Source organism: Fragaria vesca, linkage group LG3 (genome assembly GCF_000184155.1).
Source record: "Fragaria vesca subsp. vesca linkage group LG3, FraVesHawaii_1.0, whole genome shotgun sequence".
Taxonomy (NCBI): Eukaryota; Viridiplantae; Streptophyta; class Magnoliopsida; order Rosales; family Rosaceae; genus Fragaria; species Fragaria vesca.
In genome coordinates, this window is record NC_020493.1 from 64,066 (window position 1) to 71,169 (window position 7,104).

At 38.5% G+C, this 7,104-nt stretch overlaps 1 pseudogene across 1 annotated transcript in view; it reads right to left on the reverse strand.

The window, feature by feature from the left end:
* Positions 1–675: 675 nt before the first annotated feature.
* Positions 676–7,104, reverse strand: part of LOC101313101 — an 8,238-nt pseudogene continuing 1,809 nt past the window's right edge. Inside the window, exons 4-12 of the transcript XR_184342.1 lie at positions 7,045–7,104; positions 6,793–6,943; positions 6,340–6,662; positions 2,429–3,204; positions 2,069–2,328; positions 1,730–1,940; positions 1,383–1,620; positions 1,124–1,271; positions 676–1,008 (exon numbers count right to left, since the gene is read on the reverse strand). The exon at positions 7,045–7,104 is cut by the window's right edge and continues 329 nt beyond it. The product of XR_184342.1 is annotated as a cysteine-rich receptor-like protein kinase 25-like (transcript). The remainder of the gene's footprint in view (positions 1,009–1,123; positions 1,272–1,382; positions 1,621–1,729; positions 1,941–2,068; positions 2,329–2,428; positions 3,205–6,339; positions 6,663–6,792; positions 6,944–7,044) is intronic.

The following is a 7,104-nucleotide window of genomic DNA, read 5'->3' on the forward strand; positions in this document are numbered from 1 at the left end:
CAGAGCTGAGAAGGTTGTTCATACATAGCTTCTCAGTCAATCCAATAGCTTATTTGTGATCAATGTCGCAAAGTAGCAGATTGAATGATATATGCTCCTTCTTCAACAATCTTCGAAATTTTTCATGCTGCATAAAACTATCTCAGTGTTAGAACTATTCGTGCTGATAACGTGTTGTAAAACAAAAGGAATAGATTGAGAAAGGAGAGAAACAACCAAGAGAATGAGAGAATATATGAATAGTATTGAGTAGGGAACCATCTCTTATATAGAGATGAGACCATGACATAAATTACAATAACAACCCTAGTCGGCTAATTACAAGAATGTCCACTAAGTAATAACTATTTACAACAGAAAGATGAGTTTTTCTCCGGTGAGTTTTCTCTCAACCAAGTTTAATATTTAGCTCATCATCATCACATTACTTCCTCTGCTGTGTGTCTGTGTACTCTCTGTGTTTTCTGGCCTTACACAAGCAGATTCTAACAATGTACTTCCTGAAATGACATTTGATTCCTGCACCCTCGTCTTTATTAAAGATGCTCATTCAAGAGGAGCATGCAACTTGAGTATATATACAACAACACGGATTCAACCTCGCGTATACGAAATTATGGTACGTATTTGTATACAAGATTTAGGAGAGGGTACGTACATTACTGCTAGTTAGCTTTAACGAGGGTACAATTCAGAAATTGATGCTTCATTAACTGAACAAGCTGAATTGCTAGAGTGTTGGTTTAATGATTCAGATGTTACTGATGGCATCCTCATTTCTTCTGTACTAAGTAGGCAAAATGCTGACTTTTGAGGCAATGGCATAGTAACCGAGTAACTGCTTAGCATGAGAACTACGGTTTGCATTGTAGGTCTCTTCTCTGGATCTTCTTGAACACACAGTAAAGCAATGTGGATACATCTGGTTACTTCATTTCTTGAATAAGAACGTCTTAGATTTCGATCCAGCAACTCTTCTGGCGTCCCATCCCTCCAATGGTTCCAAGCCTAGAATTGTTTTTTTTTTTTTTTTTTTTTCATGAATGCATTAGAATGTAACAAACTTGCAATCTTGAAAAAATTTATTTACTTACTCAAATATCTGAATTCAACTTATACTCACATAGGTCAAGAGGTATTCGCCCCGTTCGGATTGAAAGCCAGTGTTCTTCTCGCCGGTTACAATCTCTAAGATCAAGACACCAAGACTGTACACATCAGTCTTCACCGAGAACTGTCCGCGCATTGCATACTCTGGAGGCATGTAACCACTTTAATCGGCAACATCAATAAAGCAATATGTTAGTACTAGCAGAGACATAGTATAATACCAGTGATATCAATTATATATGAATACAATCAATGCAAATTCTTGTACTTACTAAGTTCCAACAATCCTTCTGGTATTTCCTTGAGTTTGATCACCTCCAAATATTCTTGCCATGCCAAAATCTGCTATTTTTGGGTTCATTTCCCCATCTAACAATATGTTGCTTGCTTTGAGATCGTGATGTATGATTGTAAGTCGAGAATCTTGATGGAGATAGAGAATCCCTCTAGCAATCCCACTGATAATCTTGTATCTGCTTGACCAATCTAACTTTCCTCGATTGTCCGAGTCTGTTTCCATGTATGTCAGCAAAAAGGTTATCAGGTTGCAATAAGTAAATCACAATCGTCGCATGAAGATTATACTTCTTACAAGTTTACAAGCTAGCCATGCACATACCGAATAAGAAGTGGTCAAGGCTTTTGTTCTTCACAAGTTCATAAACAAGTATCTTTTCTTCTCCTTCAGAGCAAAACCCCAGCAGCCTCACTAAGTTTCTGTGCTCAAGCTTGGCCACCAAAACAACCTCATTCTTAAACTCCATGACACCTTGCCCGGAGCTTTTAGATAGCCTCTTCACAGCTATCTCTTGCCCATTACGTAGTGTGCCCTGAAAATTAATGTAGTAGACTAGTAACCAATATCTCAAGCACTCTTTTATATATGAGCTCACATACCCCATTTTAATTAACTTCTCTTTTCAAATTCATCATGTTCACGAATTCAAATCACAGTTACCTTGTAGACCTCTCCAAAGCCACCTCCGCCTAACTTGTTATTAACAGAGAACCGGTTTGTGGCTGCTTCTATGGTAGCCAAGTCAAACTGCAAAGACTCTAAAGTAGTAATTTCATGCATGTTACCATTTTTCTCTTGTACAGCATCATACTTCTTCCTTGTCTTTCTTTTTAAGAAAAAACAGCCTACCAAGAAAAGAACTATGGCAATTGGAACAACAATGGCCACTATGGTTAAGGGTGAGATTTGGTCATTATTTCCTGCATAGAGTAAATATTAAGATTAATGCAACTATAGAAATGAGAGTATGAGACAAAACATGTTACATAAAGCTATGGTCCTGCTGTATATTCATTTTACCTTGATCAGGTCTCGTTACTGAACCTGGGGGAGGGGGAGGAAGAAGCGGTGATGGTGGCGATGGCGCTGGTGGCGGTGTGGCAGCTTGAACTTCATAAAATGGATAGACTTCATGTCGAATATCACAACTAGGAACTAGGACGGTTCCCCCTTGCTTTCCATTACAACAATTTGGAAGAAATGAAATAGATGCTCGAAGACAACTATAACAACTTTGGCTCGACAGGTCTGCTGTGCACTGCACAAGGGTGTACAACAGATCAAAATCTGTGAAGCTCACTTCTTTTGTTGCGAATTTTTTCGGTGCATCAGCAGCAAGATCCGCCAAGCTGTTCATAGTTTGTCCCAGCAGCTGCATGAAGCGGTCAGGCTCGGTGATATTTGCAGTGTTCCACGCGTAAATCATCGGTGATCTCTCCACGTTTCCAAAGAAGGATGTGTCTGAGTAGCGTACCATGCAGATGTCATACCATATTACTGAGCTTTTTCTCATGGCGCAATCCTTTGGGACTCCATTTCTGGCTATAGTAGACACACATTCTTGGCACTTTTCAGGGGTCACATCGCCACGGCAACTAAATGATCCGTAGACATCCGTGCCGGGGCCTTGGCCGCCGACTGTGGTGTTGTAGAATCCGAGGTCATTGGTTGCGTTGGAGGCGAGATAGGAGAAGAGGAGATTGAGATTGGACTCGTAGGTGCTGTTGGAAGTGAAATTTGCGGTGTCTGAGGGACACCAAATGTGACTGTAATTAATTTCTGCTTCGATGCTGAGGCTAAGGAAACCAAGAACGGTGAACAACACAAACACATGAGAAGAAGAAGAAGGCATTATGATAATCTGCTATTCTGAATCATGATGATTACTCCCTATTACCATATATTAAAAAAATTGTTGACCTGCCGTGTTTAAAGGTTATATCTAGAAATTGACAGGAGTGAATACCAGGGAGGTTGAAAGTCGCCGAAGAATAATGAGTGCTGGAAATTAGCTGAGATGCTTGAGAAAAGTCCTTGAATAAGTTTTCATGTTCTTCGTTTTGCTTTTTTCTCAACTAACTGATTGAGAAAAGCGTGTTGTTAGAAACTAATGTGCATTGAAACATATCTAGAATCTTCTACATTGATCAAGATGTCTAGAGAAGTCAATGGAAGTCTAGAGTTACTAGACTAATCTAGATTAATATAAAATGATCATGAAAGAAGTGTAATAAACTAAAAACTAACAGTGGTATCAGAGCCACTTTTAGAAGTGGCTATGATACCACTATTAGAAATTGGTTGTGGGTTTAATACCACTATTAGAGTTTGTGGTTTATTACCACAATCACTATCGTATTGGTGCGGAAGCTATTAGTGGTGATGGGCACAAATTTCTCAAGAATCATGGGAGCCACAACATCAAAAGAAGGTTGGGATCTACTACAGGAGGAGTTCCAAGGAACTGCAAAGGTACGTTCTGTAAAATTACAGACTATGAGAAGAGATTTAGAAAATTTAAAAATGAAAGAATCTGAGATCGTAAAAGATTACTATTCCCGACTCAAGGAAATAGTAAATCAATTAAGAGCCTATGGAGAAAATATCAGTGAGACTAGAGTAGTAGAAAAAAAATACTCATTAGTCTCACTGAAAAATATGATCCAATAATGATTGCCATCGGCAATAGAATTAATAGGCTCTCTAGAAACATTTGAAAAAAGATTGAGTAATCAGAATGAAATTCCTATAGAGAAAGCATTCTGGACTAAAATCAATCTACGATCTCAGAAAAATGAAAGAAAATTTGATGAATTTTCTAAAGGAGGAGAAAAACCCAAATATTGGGTAAATAAAAAAGATTTCGAGAAAAGAAAATATCCTCCTTGTGGAATTTGCAAAAAGAATAACCATAAAGAAGAAGATTGTTTCTTCAAGAAAAGCCACCGAGCAAATTTTTCAAGAGAAAATGAGCAGGAGGAGCATCTCTTTTATACTCGTCATGACACGGCGGATGAAGAGAAAATAAAAAGTGGTACGTCGACAGCGGCTGCAGCAATCATATGTCAGGAGACAAGAACAATTTCTCTAAGCTGAAGACTACAAGAAAGTCACAAGTGAAAATTGGGAAATGGAGATATTGTCAAGACAAAAGGAAAAGGATGAAAAATAGAAGCTTTCCACTTCAATGGCAAGGCATGGCCATGAAAGCAGAGGTCAAGAAGAAAAACATTGTCCGAGAGAAGAAGCAGCCGAAGACTCCACAAAGTCAACCAAATCAAAAAAGAAGTTCAAGACGAAACATATACAAAGATGCAAAGAAAAAGAAGAAGGCCGAACAAAGGCTACCAAAGAATAATGCCGACAAAAGGCTAATCAAGAATGATGCCGAAGAACGGCCAAGTAAGAAGGATGCCGAAGAAAGGCTCCGAAAGAAGGATGCCGAAGGAAGGCCACGAAAAAACAATGCCGACGAAGGTATGCTATGGAAGACGAAGGCAAGAGCGAGATCATCGTCAAGGCACTTCCAAGACCGAGACGTGAACTACTATGAGATTGCTCGGAGCATCATCAATGCACATTAAAGAGGAGTGTTAGAAACTAATGTGCATTGAAACATATCTAGAATCTTCTACATTGATCAAGATGTCTAGAGAAGTCAATGGAAGTCTAGAGTTACTAGACTAATCTAGATTAATATAAAATGATCATGAAAGAAGTGTAATAAACTAAAAACTAACACGTGTAAATGTTGAGATATCAATCCCACATCGGGAATATGAGACATTGCTTGTGGGTTAATAAGTTGGGTCACTCCATCCATTAATTGCTAATTGGTTTTGGATGTGAACCCCAAACTGCTTTATCATGGTATCAGGGCGGGTTACCCATGTCCACGTGTGAAGTCCAAAGGCCACACGCACTCTATGTCACCCAAAATGTTGTCCACGTGTTAGGCTTGAAAATTCGCCACACGTGTGGGGGCGTGTTGAGATATCAATCCCACATCGGGAATATGACTCCATTCATTGCCAATTGGTTTTGGATGTGAACCTCAGACTACTTTATTAGTAAATGCTAAATACATACATCGTTTTGGCATCGAATTAATGAGATAGTACTGCTGTTGATCCATATTTGAGGTACTGATTACATTGATGTATAACTCCATCTGGATATGAAAACATGACAGATTCACAGAAATGTGAGATCAACTCCAGAATATTCAACGGAGACCTACAAAAGCTATAGAGAAACCTTTTCCAAAGTAAAGATGTGAAGACCAGAGCGTGTCAATCACTTTTTGTGGGCAAAGCTTGGTCTTTCTTTGATTTCCAACTGTACATAGAGACCTTATTTATGATCAAAATTAAACAAGATACTGAAACTCAGAAAAGAGAAATTTCCTCTGAACTTTCCAAAACCTAACAGCAGTCGTATTCGTCAAGGAATTCCAGTGACATCCCCACAACAAACATGATTTTCTTTTGATCTGGAAATGCGTGGCATAATGTACACCTTGTTTACTGATTCTAAGGTATTAACTTGCTGATAGCGAGATCAATAAGACTCCAGAGCGATCTTCGACATGTTCATGTTCTGTTATAATTTGAAGGAAAATGGTTCCTCTTGAGGTAAAGACGCAGTACAGCCGTGCAGAATAGGTACATAAGCAATTACATTGCACTGTAGGCCTGCTAGATGGATGAGCAGCAAGTAATCCAATATATGGTTACATTTTTGTTCTTTTTGTTTTTTTTATTCAATACAAGATAGTTTCTTCAATGTCCAAAGGTGGAAATTTCATACATCAAAAGCGCAAACTTAAGCATCAGAAAACTACAAGGTAGACTCGAAGCAAACACTATGAAAGGTGTCATCCCTTCTCAACAGTTTGTTGTGCTAGATATTACTCACATTATCGAGGGAATAATTCAGTAATTGAAGCTTCATTAACAGAATATGAGACTGAGCTGCTAGTGGGTTGATCTGATGCTCCCGTGGCTACTGATGGCATGTTCAAATCTCCTTTACTATGCAGGAAAAACGCTGGCTTTTCAGGCAATGGCATACTGATAGAGTAACTGCTTAGCATGAGAACTATGGTTTGCATTGTAGGTCTCTCCTCTGGATCTTCCTGAACACACAGTAAACCAATATGGATACATCTGGTTACTTCATTTCTTGCGTAAGAACCTCTCAGACTTGAATCCAACAATTCTTCAGGCGTCCCGTCCCTCCAATGTTTCCAAGCCTGCAATTTTTTTGTATGAGCCCTCAAGATGTTGCAACCATTCGAATGTAATAATAATCATTAACAGAATATACTTAAAAGTTAATGCATGAAATTAATTAAAATGTCTAATTTATAGTCTTGAACTCACATAGGTCAAGAGATCTTCGCCACGGTCTGATTGATAGAAACTAGTGTTTTTCTTGCCTGTTACAATCTCTAAGATTAAGACACCAAGACTATACACATCAGACTTCACTGAGAACTGTCCATGCATTGCATACTCTGGAGACATATAACCACTTTAAACCAACAGCATCCATAAAAAAATGTTAGTACAAATATGGTGTGAGAATATTGGTATCACTTGCATATACAGAAATGCACAAAGTTCTGCACTTACTAAGTTCCGACAATCCTTCTAGTGCATCCTTGAGTTTGATCAACTCCAAATATTCTTGCC